The 12,786-nt window shown below is 44.3% G+C and overlaps 1 long non-coding RNA gene across 1 annotated transcript; it reads left to right on the top strand.

Annotated features, from left to right (window-relative positions):
* The first annotated feature begins 162 nt into the window (after positions 1–162).
* Positions 163–10,470, top strand: LOC130202385 (uncharacterized). Its single transcript, XR_008833357.1, has 3 exons — positions 163–847; positions 7,747–8,274; positions 8,710–10,470. It is a non-coding gene; the product is annotated as an uncharacterized LOC130202385 (long non-coding RNA).
* The last annotated feature ends 2,316 nt before the right edge of the window (positions 10,471–12,786 follow it).

The raw sequence follows: 12,786 nt of genomic DNA, 5'->3' as shown, positions 1-12,786 counted from the left end.
AAGCACATGCAATACATTATACACGTTTATATTATAACTAACGCATAACAAGAATTACAAACAGAAATATATATATATGTTTTGCATTATTATTAATGATAAATCAGTCTGCCCACGTGTTGAAGCCAGAAAAGAAGAAAGTTATTCATGCACTATTTATTATTTTGAGATCGTGCTTTTCTTCTGCCTTTTCCTGTTTCTTTTCCAGCTTTTCACTGATTCATTTGTTGCACGCAGAATCTTCTACTTTTTTTTTTTTAATACTCTGCACAAACAGGATCCTAAAATCTTATTTTCCATATATGCATCGGTCAGATGCCAAAAGGGAAAAGGCGAGTCTCTTTTCCGTGTCGCAAGCATGTGTTTTTTAGGACGAACGAATTGCAACGAAGTCAGCAAAGTTTAGTGTCTGGAGTGTGTTTTCCAGAGCAGGTGTCCCGGCCCCCTGCTCCCTCACTGGTCGGTGGCTGATTTGGCCTCGGCTCCCCCGGGTGCCGTCGGTGCGCGCAGGCTGGAAAAACAGGCCGGGACATTAAAGGAGCGCGTGTTTGGAAAAGGAAGACTCGGGTGAGGTGTAGAGGAAACGCGTCGGTTAACAGGCTGCTCTTATCGCGGCCCAGTCCAGGTGGATCAACCCGTGGATTTATTTCAAACTCATGTCCCCCCCCTTTAACCCCCCGCCTCCTTTTTTGGGTCGAGTGCGACACACCTCGATGCCCACGACTGATAATGCGCTCTGGCATTGCGCACTGATGGCTGGATTTATTGACATCTTTATTACAGTTGGACCCAAATGCAGAAGGAGGGAGCCAGTGAAAACAATATTTCTCCCGAGGGTGTTATAAAGGTACTTTTTTAAAAACCACAATCTGACCAAGATTAAGTGGCAATAAGTGCGCGCACGCGGTGTTGGTTTCCCGGAGTGTATAGAAGTGACAGTGCATGTCTATTTCCCCTCGCTATTAATTTGGATCAACATCGGGTCAACTGTATTTCTATAATGATAATAATATGTATTCGTATTGTCATTATTACAAGGTTATTTGTCTTTCGTCTATACTTTTGGAGTGAATTAAATGACTCAAATCAACAAACATAAACAAGTAAGTTTATGCATGATTTATTATTAAGAGTGAATATTATTCATAAGAAAAAGCCATCTCTTATAACATGCACCAAATAATGACTTAATGTGCTGCTGCAACAGCTTCACTTCTTTTCACAGACTGATTTTTTATTTTTATAGATACGAGAGAGGGAGAGAGAGAGAAAGAGAAAGAGAAAGAGAGAGAGAGAGAGAGCGAGCGCTATTTGCGAAAACAGAAGCAGAGATGGTAGCGCTAAAAGCTGTTTTGTTCCGGAGAGGTCTCCGGGTCCCTGAATAAAAAGGTTTAGGAGACAGGACAGAGGAGAGGAGGAGAGGAGGATTTTTGTCCGAGTGTTATCACTGAGTAGGCGTCTGACTCTTACAGCCTCTAAAGTCCTTGTTGGGCCGCGTGTCCGGCACTTATTCAGCTTTCACCATGTCAAAGATGGAGGAAAATATGTAAACCACTTGTTTGTGGAGGCAAAACTCATTTCAGACCCGGAGCCTGACCTGCACGTGACACGAGAGACGTCTGTCGTGAAATAACAGACATTCACAGATGTTATTATTAGTGATATTACATCTTGGCTGCCAGGGTTTTGATGGCTGGCACATTGTGGCCCCCGATGACCCACATCCCTATTTCTAGGCTTCAAGTAGCCTAGTGGTGATTATGGGCGAATGTGTGTGTGTGTGTGTGTGTGTGTGTGTGTGTGTGTGTGTGTGTGTGTGCGTGTGAGAGAGAGGTTGGTCATCCTCTGCGGCCTGTTTTATACAATCTATTCAATGAGATACTGCATACAAGTCTCTCTCTCTCCCTCCCCCCCCCCTCTCTCTCTCTTTCACACATACTCACACACAATGTAAAGAAGACCACGTGAAAAATGACAGCATACGCATGTTTTCACACATAAATGCGATAACAACATGGAAGACATTATGGCCTCAATAGGCTGAATGAAACTCGTTCTCTCTCGCCCATCTTTTCTTTCTTAAAGCGGACCCACGTGGCCCTCAGTCCGCCTGACATGGAGCATTGCAACACTTTTGATCCTCCTCTCAACAGTTTGCTCAAACATTAAATAAGGCTCCGTGTCTGGCCTGCGTGGAAATAATAGGCAATTAAAACAATGCTGCTCATAGAGTTTAATGTGAATATGGCGGCATTCAAACTCATTAAAACCAAATATATACACAATTCCTCAGCGGAAGAGGAAGCAGTGAATCCGGCAATGTCTGAGTTAATTCAACATGTCTTACCAACAACCTTGAAAGTGTACACATTAGTACAATACGACGGGGGTTAGGCTAAAGTCGTCAGGAATGAAGGGCGCGCGGCACACATGTGAACACGCGCACAAACACACGCGCACAGTGCGCCTTGGAGGTGCCTGGGCGGATAGACATGTTGGGAAATCGCCTGGAACTGTATTAAGCCTGACGTCCTTAAAACAAACAATGGCACCATGAAATAAGGGCTTATGCGCTCAAAGTCAAAGAGCCCCCTCAGCAACTCTCCCTGTTTATCTCTCCCTCTGTCTGACACACACACACACACACACACACACGCACACAGATACACGCACCCTCACCATTTCTTGGGGGTTACACAGTCAGCCTCGCGGCTCCATTGGAGGGGACCGACTGTGCTCCTATGAACTCTCTCACCTGTCAACATGAGCAGAGGACTTTACTTGGTAAACACGAGAGGACTTTATCTGTTTACTTCTGGCGCTAACTTAGCGCGTTGTATGCATCGCGGGGCCGCGGTCACTGCTGTATATTTAGGGGCGGGGTAAAACTCGCGCCAAACTCCGTTCGATAATGTGATCATTTTAATCATTTCTTGGGATGCATATTTGTTTAATGTTACATTATTCCGGCACCATGTGAGGCGGTGTCAGGTTGAAACGTGGATCAACTTTGAGATTGTTCGCACTCTGCTGGGTGCACATGTTTCTGCCTTCTTCCTTTTAGATTTCCATATCGCCAATATTATTACTCCAGAGCGACTACTGCTTGAAAAAAAGAAGAAAAAAAAGAAAACCATGGTCTGTGTGAGATAAGCGGCGGTCTGTTTTCGTTCCTCTGATCAGTGGTAATTATATTTGTTGGCGTGGAGGTAAGTGGTCCTCCCCGGGGGGCGTATTGTACTCGACTCACTCCATGTCATGAAATAAAATTACAAGGAAAGGAGAAGATATCCTACAATAACAGAGGCGAGTCATTAAATCAAAGAGGAGTTAAATTCAATTTGAAGGAGGAAAAAAAAAAAAAATGTCTCACGGAAATACATTAGGGGGATGACGGACAGGGGCAGGGGGCTTCAAATAAAACGCAGGTTAATGAGATTTTAATAGCTTCTACGACTATGGCTGGTTAACGGGCGCACGCACACACACACACACACACAGTCTCTCTCTCACACACACACACACACACACAAACTCTCTCCCTCAATCACACACACACACACTTTCTCTCTCACATACACACACAGACACACACACACTCTCTCTCACTCTCTCTCTCACCCACGCACACAGACACCCACACACTCTCACTGTGGACTCACACACACACGCTCTCTCTCTCACACACACGCTCTTTGTCCCTCACTCAAACACACAAAGACACACACACGCACACCCTCTCTCTCTCACACTCACACACATACACACACACTCTCGCTGTGCACTTATACACACGCACACACATTCTCTCCCTCTCACTCACACACACACCCTCTTTCTCTCTAACACACACACCCACACAGATTTTATAGCTGACTGAGGCAATTAAGAGTAATTAGTGATCTGTTACCTGTGCTTCAGCCTTTCTGGACATCCCCAAATACGATAAAGAGAGGCGTCTATAGCGAATGAAGTGATGTAAACGAGGCCTAAGGAGCTTTAACGTGATTCTCTCACCACACATTAGTTTCCATATAGAAGTTGAGCTCTCTGCAGCCGTCTGCTCTCCGGTTACAGCAGTGGACATTCACATGTCTTTGTACCTGTTGGCACCCTTTTGTGTGGTTTATGTATCTTTGTAACCTTTGACCCCCACTGTGCATGTTTGGCATGGCACCCAAGCAGGCTCTCCACACGAGAGCATCCTTTCGCTGGTAACCTCTGTTGACCTCTCACTGACCTTTCACGGGAGATTCGGCTGCCTCGGGGGAGGTCAGGAGGAGGGTAACGCTGTTAGAATGGTCCTGTAAACACAAACAGACTTCTTGTTGATTTAAAAAATGAAATATCTGGCTCTATCAAACTGAAAATGAATGAAAAAAATACTGTACTTGAGTATTTTTTTTCCTACTTAATAGCCTACTCATACGGCGCCACATTTACTGTACTTTTTTCTGATCTACGTTGTAAAACACTATACATGTATTTAGAGGAATCCCCTTATCTTTTTTCAGTAACTTCAAATAAATATATACACTACCGTTCAAAAGTTTGAGGTCACCCAGACAATTTCGTGTCTTCCATGAAAATTCACACTTTTATTTATCAAATGAATATAAAATGTAGTCAAGACATTGACAAGGTTAGAAATAATGATTAATATTTGAAGTATAAATTTTGTTCTACAAACTTCAAGCTCAAAGGAAGGCCAGTTGTATAGCTTATATCACCAGCATAACCGTTTTCAGCTGTGCTAACATAATTGCACGGGTTTTCTAATCAGACATTAGTCTTCTAAGGCGATTATCAAACACAATGTACCATTAGAACACTGGAGTGATCGTTGCTGTAAATGGGCCTCTATACACCTATGGAGATATTTCATTAGAAACCAGACACTTCCACCTAGAATAGTCATGTACCAGATTAACAATGTATAGAGGGTATTTTTGATTAATTTAATGTTATCTTTATTGAAAAAACAGTGCTTTTCTTTGAAAAATAAAGACATTTCTAAGTGACCCCAAACTTTTGAACGGTATAGTGTACATTTTATAAATTACACTTAATACAACATTACGGACAATGTCCTTGAACTTTAAGTACATACATTATTGTTATTCTAGCAGTAATGCATTTTGTACTTTTATTTAAGTTGTCTTTTTAATACAGGACTTACACTCACATGAGTATTTTTACAGCTTGCTATTGTTACTTTTACTTGAGCTAAGGACCTCAGTGTTACTCTGCATATATTTTGATTGCGTTACATTGCCTATCGGATCCAGGTCTTTTTTATGTCGTGTCATCTTTTGTGTGTTGCTGATAATTAATCAGAGTAGCTTGACCATCTCTCCTCTGGTGGGCCATGCATCAACATGGTCCAACTGCAGGTTAAAAACCACGGCAGCCTATAAAGTGCTCCCGTATATGCACACAAGTGAGGCCGTGCACACTCAAGTAGGAGCTGTGTATTTGTGCAGGTCTACGTTCATGCAAATCGCTCCCGGTACTTTCAAAGACTTCCCTGCGGACAGAAGCGTCTGCCAGCGCTGCTATAAATCACGCTGCGGCTGGTGCTGAGGGCAAGGCACACCTTGTCCACGTCGCCCCCACTCCTGAGCTGAATAAACCATAACATCCTGCCTCTCGTGCTGCCCGACGCCCTCTGAGCATGACCCGAGAGAAGACCCCCCTCGTGCCCTCGTCTCCCCTCCTCCTCGTCCTCCTCCCTTCCTCCATCTCACCTCTCAGCCCATCGCCGTGCACCATTGTTTCTCCTCCTCTTCTGTCCAACTACACTTTTTTTTTTTTAAAGAAGGAATTTTAGCATGTCGCAGAGGACAGTCGGGACGTGGACTCTGCTTGTTTGGAACAACACGCAACACGCAACCCCCTCCCCATCTTTATTTAACTCTTTTTTTTCCCCATTCCAATGACTTCCTGCTAGAAGAGAGGGATGAGAGAAATAAAAAAGAGAAAGAGAATCGCAAAACAGCAGGAAGTAAGCATTTAACAGGAGGATGCCGACACCCTCATCCTGTCGTGTGCCGGCCTGGTTCAGGTGCTCTGGGCCAATCGGCTTCCTCCCCCTCCGTTTACCTCAGGGTGTGCCAAATTTGGCTGAGAAGGTGTCCCTTTCCTTCATGACCCTCTCTGGAGGAAGTAAAACATTTGGATTTTACTGCCCATCCAGAGGAGCCAAGTGCACAGGCTCATAATGGAGCATTAAATCCCCTCAGCACCCAACAGAGACATAAAAGTGAACAAAGAAGAAAGAATGTGTTGGGTTGGGTTGTCTCCTGATTATTTCCCTTGATTTTTACGGCTGCAGAGGGAGAAGCTAAGCACACTATCCGGCACAGCGGTTGGCACTTGGCATTCCACTTGAAAGTCTTACAAATCTCACTTTGGAAAAACTTGCTGTGTGTTGCTTGGCAAGCAACCGCACAAATAATTACCACATCTAAAATTTAATTTCTCGGTAAAAGGATTGCCACTGCCAATAAATTCACTGATATGCAACACTGTGTTTTAATTTGAAAATCCATTTTGTTAGAGGAAGGTGACACGTGATATCGGAAATTAAAAATGTTTGCTCCTTTAATCATCTACAAAACATGCAGACAGAAGTCTTTGTACGTGGTCATTTACATGTACAGAGACACGCCCACATCTCTCCCACGCCCTTGTTGGCCTGGGTACGTCCAGCAGAACGCCAGAGGAGCCTTGAGAGGGCAAGAATAGCGAGGCCTGTGCCTATTTGTGGCATCATTGTTGTAGAGATAAAAGATCTCACTGTTACTCTCACACAATCACAAGCTCACTCACACACATGCAATGAGTGATCATGCCCAGTGCTCATGACCATAATACACCGTCAAGGTGAAATATTTACGTATACACGTGCCGGTCAGGAACCTGAAGTACAGCCACAAAAAACTTGAATATCAACCCATGCATGATTGTGTAGAAACTCTCTCTCTCTCGCACGCACACACACACACACACACACACACACACACACACACACACACACACACACACACACACACACACACACACACACACACACACACACACACACACACACACACACACACACACACACACTGAGCAGTTCCTAGAAGAAACAGAGGAGTGACATCCTCTTTATACATCCATCCAGCTTCTTCGACTCGGCTGCTTGCAGTGTGTGTACAGTATGTGTGTGTGTGTGTGTGTGTGTGTGTGTGTGTGTTTGTGTGTGTGTGAATGCCACACCACAGCTCCATGCCTCAACCATGGGATAACCTGACTATAAATGAGCCACACTGGCACCCGTGCCGGTAGATCCAGGACAGAGGAGAGTCCCATAATAGGACGTTGTGTCTTTGGTTTTGTTGGTATGATTAACTGCTCTCAGAATAATGTCCCCTCCCATCTGTCCTGGAAATGTTCTGAGATTTACTTGTTTTTGTTTCCTGAGGTGAAAAGCTTGTGTTTTACACCTTTGGGATTATGATAAAGGAAGAGAATAATTCCTCTAAAATTAAATTGCAAAGTAGCTCTTTATAGCAAAACCTATTAACTGCTCTGGAAAACATACAGAGGGACTAGTATAGGTCTGCCTATAAATTGGATTCAGTATCATTGATTGAGACTGTTTGAGAGTAAACCCAAATGTTACCATTCAGACCACACGTCCCTCAAGTGACTAACGACTCACATGACCAGGGACTCACGTTGACCTTTTGTTTCACACAGGTCACGAACAGCAGCCACCTGTCAGACTCCTGTGTGTGTGTGAACCACCCACCACCACACATCCTCCCTGCTGGCCGCTGACAGTGGACTGGCCTCCACTTCATGCGACAGCAATTGCTCTGAGCGTCTAATAAGTTTGACTTGAAAAGAGTTGAAAGCCCCACGAGTCACGTAGAGATGCTGAAGGGTGCCTCAGTGCGTTGCTATTGGACGCCAAGGGGCACTGATCCAGCAAAGGTGTATATTTGGCAAGTCGGGAGTGAGACTGTAACCAGGGAGTTTGACCAGTCGCTGTATTATTTTGAGGCGTGTGCACAAGAAAAGCAGTGCCTGTTTCGGTGTTGACCCAAAACAAACCTTTATTTCTTGAACAGCTGCAGATGAAGAACAGCAATGACGAAAAGAGGGACCAGAGATGTCTTCGCTTGGACTGAGGACGAGGTCGAACCGTTGCTCAGAGTCATGTGATAGGGGCGTGGCCAATCGGGGAAGTACACGCCGTGACTAAGACCCAATTAGAAAACGCAGGTATTTCGTTTTTGCTGCTTTCCATCCCCGGTGTAGTGTGGACGTTCAGTGCAAACGTATCAAAAGATATGCATTTTAAAATGGAATTGTAGGAGTGTGGACATGGCCTGTGATAAACTAGGTATAGTACAACGTATAAAGACTTTAATCTGAACTTTACTTTGACTATTTATGTGGTGTGTATTATCATTTAATAAAAATGAAGCCTTAATGTTGCGAAACAATGACAAAACCTTTGTTTCAGATTCTACAATACAACTCTACAGTGGCATACTAATTGTATTACTCACCCACGCAACCCTGACTAACCTCAGACACACACACACACACACACACACACACACACACACGCTGCTGTTTTCTGTGTCTTTAGCTAAGCCGGCGCACAAGTGATGCCCAGGTCTGTTCCTGATCCTCCTGGCCTTTTCCTTGCAGGAATCTCCTCTTCCTGTGCGGAAGTTTATCGTGGTCAGTCTGCCCGTCACTGGCGCCTCCCAAAGGAAAGTGACAGCGGCTTTATTCAACCGCTGACCCGTGAAGAGGACAGCGGAAGAAAAAAGAATAAAAACATGTGCGTCTGTGTAACCTGACTAAGGGCTTCTTTTCTCTGCAGCAAGGAGGTGCGATGGATCTTGTACCATCAGCACGACCTCTGCATATGTGTGTGTGTGTCATGCATCCAGTGTCATGTCCTTTAACCGACCCCAACGGCGTGAATGCATCTCCCCTCCCTCTTTTCGGCCTCTTTTGTGTGTACAGATAGAAAACAAATCCTCAAATCCTCAAAATGGCCTAGTGATGTCCTTTTTTTCTACTCTCCACACACACAGATCCGTTCTTATTTTTCTATTTCCCCTCTCAAAGTCGAGGCCTTGCAAGCCTTGAAGATAGATAGATAAAACGGATAGAGAGATGATGTCCATCTGCTCTGATGATCTCTCTCCAACTTTGTTTGGCATCAGCTTTTTCTCCATGGTCCCACCAGCCCCAGAGAACCCAGTCACTGGCCTTTTCTTGACCCAGTTTAGGACTTCCACTCCAGGCTTTCTGATCCGTTCACTCTGTTGGGGTTCAACAGAGAATCCTGAGATTATCGGATGGTCACTTAAGAGGGAACGGGAGAGAGAGCGAAGTGCTGTCCACTTATCTGAAGATTATCCTTTAAAAGGAAAGGACGGCGGTGGAGATGGAGGAGAGAAGGAGGAAAAAAAAGATGTGCTTAAGAGATGGATATAGAGGGGGCGGGTGGAGGGAGAGATTGCGCGGACAGTCGGGTGGATCGACAGAGGGCAAATGAATCATATGGAGGTAACGTGTGTGTGGGAGAGGGTTAACAAAAAAGCGAGGAGAGAAATACGGCAGCGAGGGGAAAGTCGAAATGAAAAGGCTGAGATGGAGGTGATGTGACGGAGCGAGAGAGAGAGAGCAGAGGATGGTTGATGGAGAGAGGCAGAGATGGAGAGATAAAGAGAGGAGGAAGCAGGAAGGATGAGGACAAGAGCTGGATTAAGCAGTGAAAACAGGGATTGGGAAGTGTTCACTAACTGAAGACCGTCGGCTGTTCTTTGTCTGGGTGACGGAGCGTAAAGCTTTTATTTGACAAACAACCCGAACAATCGAGAGCAAAACCTGAGTCACAGTTTAATTACAGACTGAATTATTCTCCTCGTACAGAAACATGTTAGTTTGACTCATCCATCCACCCTGACCTCCTTCCTAAGCACACTTGGTCCCTCTTTATACTCCCTCACCTGACTTCCTTCAATCAATCACTGAATGAGAACAGCATAGTTAATAAAAAATATATATTTTTAGCAGTTTTAAAAATAGTCAAAATCTCCGAGCTCTACCAGTAATGCTAGTAACATGTAACCTGTGTTTACTAATAAATTGTAGATCTCATAATATTTTTTCGCAAGATCTCTGTTATGATTGTTGTATTTTATGTATGTTCTATTGCTTATTGCATGTGTCAAAAAAATCTATCCACAGTATTGTTTGGCTGTGTTGAGTTGTAATCTCGAGAGGAAATTATTGTTTATTTGTCGTTTGTTTATAGATTGACCAACAACAGTTATTTAGGATATTTCTCTTCATGGGCCTTGGGTTTAGTATGAATGCAAAATTATTTAAAATCCCAATGCATTCATACTTCGTCCATTCATTTATACATATACATTCATGAACGGATAAACTGGAAGTGTGTGTGTGGTTTATTTTATTTTGTGACTATGAGAGAAGGAAAAACAGATACTTTCCCATCATTTGATTGGATCAGTGGTCCTAACATTGTCCAATTATTGTAGGCTATTCCCCTAGTAGAGCACACACACACACACACACACATACACACACGCGCACACAACACACACAAATTCCAACGCATACTATCCAATACTTCCCCTGGCTAGAAATGCTAAAAGCTCCTCCGTCTTCTAGACCTGCCATAAACTCTCTCTATCTATCTCTGACCCGAGCACGATGGAAGCAACAGGGGTTCAAGGATGAGAGAGAGAGAGAGAGAGAGAGAGAGACCGGGGTGAGTGTGAGAGACAGAGGGGGAGGTGGGCACCCGTCCTCCTCCCCATGTTAATCTCCTCATTTTCATTTCTCTTACCATGTGGGATTAGAATGATTTTATTTAAAGTGTCAGCATGAGCTACCGGATTGAGAAATGTGGATTTCATCGGGATTATTATTACAGAGAAAATGCACACACACACACACACACACACACACACACACACACACACACACACACCGACAGACAGATTTTTTCTTCTCTGTCACTCACTAATGACCTGCTTACCAACAAATGGTCTTTAACCTCAAATTCAGTGCAGGGGAGATGGACATACATTGTGATACACCTCAAAGTGTGTGTACTTTAGCACAGAGTGTGTGTGTCGGAGTTTGTGTGCGTCCGTTCGTGCCTGCGTGTGTGTGTGTGTGTGACACATGTACAGTATGTCTTTGTCACTTTCTGACACATCAAAACGTACATTTATTTTGTAACCAGTGTCTGGAAATGGCAAAAAGTCCAAGCAAGAAGCTCAAGAAGAGTTGAGTTCACACTTTGCTTTTCGACTTCATCAGAACATCACACAACCTCCTGCCACCCTCAACCAGGACAAGTGAAACGAGGTGAACAGACTCAGCAAAGCTTCACCCTTCTGTCAGATTTAACATCTAATCTACATTAGGATAAGGCTTTCACCGCTCAGGACTAAAAAAGGGAAGAATAAAAAATCACCTTTTCATCCTCGGGCCAAGCCTTTTATTCCCGCTCTTCTCATTACATTAAAGGATGAGGGATGCTGTACAGTGGATGAGCGGTATTTAAAGACACCATCCCCTTCATCTGTTTTAATTTCTCTGTATTTAAGAGACATTCGCCGCTCCCTCCCTCCGTTTAATTTCTCTTCATCGAAAGACTTCCTCCCTTCATCTGACTGATTGATCTTTGTCTCGGTGCAAATGACATGGGAGAGTTAGTTACAGCAAGGGCCCTAATCCCACTTTTGTGATGGGCACGCTGTGTCTGAGTGGAGACGGGCCGACTTTAGCGTTTCGCTAAATACATGCGGCGTGTATTTGACGCGGTGGAACTGTTTGGCTCACAGCTCTGTTAAAGCTGCCGAGTGGGAGGAGAGAGGGAACTTCCTTTTAAAAATTGTTTTGTGTTTCAGACACAAAGTTTAGTGTCTTCCAGAAAAAAGTTAAACAATCGACCCAGTTGGTCTGATTATTCTAAACAATGTCTGACAACCACCGATCCCAAACCCAGAGATATTTGGTTTCCTGTCACTAAAGACGAGGAAAAGCAGTAAAACCGAAGAACTGAGAATCTTGAACCAGTGAATGTCAGATTTGTGTGACTAAAATAATGTATGTAGCTCAATTTCATTCGAAAATCAACCAATAGTTCAGCTCTGAAGATTATCACCATCTTCATCATCTTCATCTTCATCATCAGTAACTCCCCCAATATGGCCGAGATGATCGTTATAGAGTGAAAGATGTCAAAGCCTTAGCAGGCACAAATACAGGCGTTCAGTAAAGTGTTGAAGGTTTATCCTGGTGAATAAACACAAATACACACTCACACACACTCACACACACTTACACACACACACTTTTTAAGAGCAAGGTCTTGGGAAGTAGGTTAAGCAGGCCAGGATCACCTCTCGCTGCTCTCTCCCGGCTTAAAAGCACCGAGAGGGTCGGGGTGGGAGGGATGGGCGACGGAGGTGGAGAGGGTGAGGGAAGGGGGAGGGCGAGGTGGAGAAATCTTCCAGAGGACATCTGTCACAGTGAGCGACTTGTGAGCTGCTTTTTTTCCAGCCCACTCTGTGACCCACGGATTCTCATGCATGACTGACCAAGAACTATGAGAGTTTCAGAGGGGGGCCTTAGCCCCTGCACACGGCCTAGGAGACCCCATACGGACCTGGTTAAGTCACACATGAGATGGAGCGGAAATGCAGGTTAACACTGAATCTGCAGAATTGA

This window comes from Pseudoliparis swirei, chromosome 12 (assembly GCF_029220125.1).
Source record: "Pseudoliparis swirei isolate HS2019 ecotype Mariana Trench chromosome 12, NWPU_hadal_v1, whole genome shotgun sequence".
Classification (NCBI taxonomy): domain Eukaryota; kingdom Metazoa; phylum Chordata; class Actinopteri; order Perciformes; family Liparidae; genus Pseudoliparis; species Pseudoliparis swirei.
Note: the sequence above shows the minus strand (reverse complement) of the source record. Positions and strands in the feature narration are given on the sequence as shown.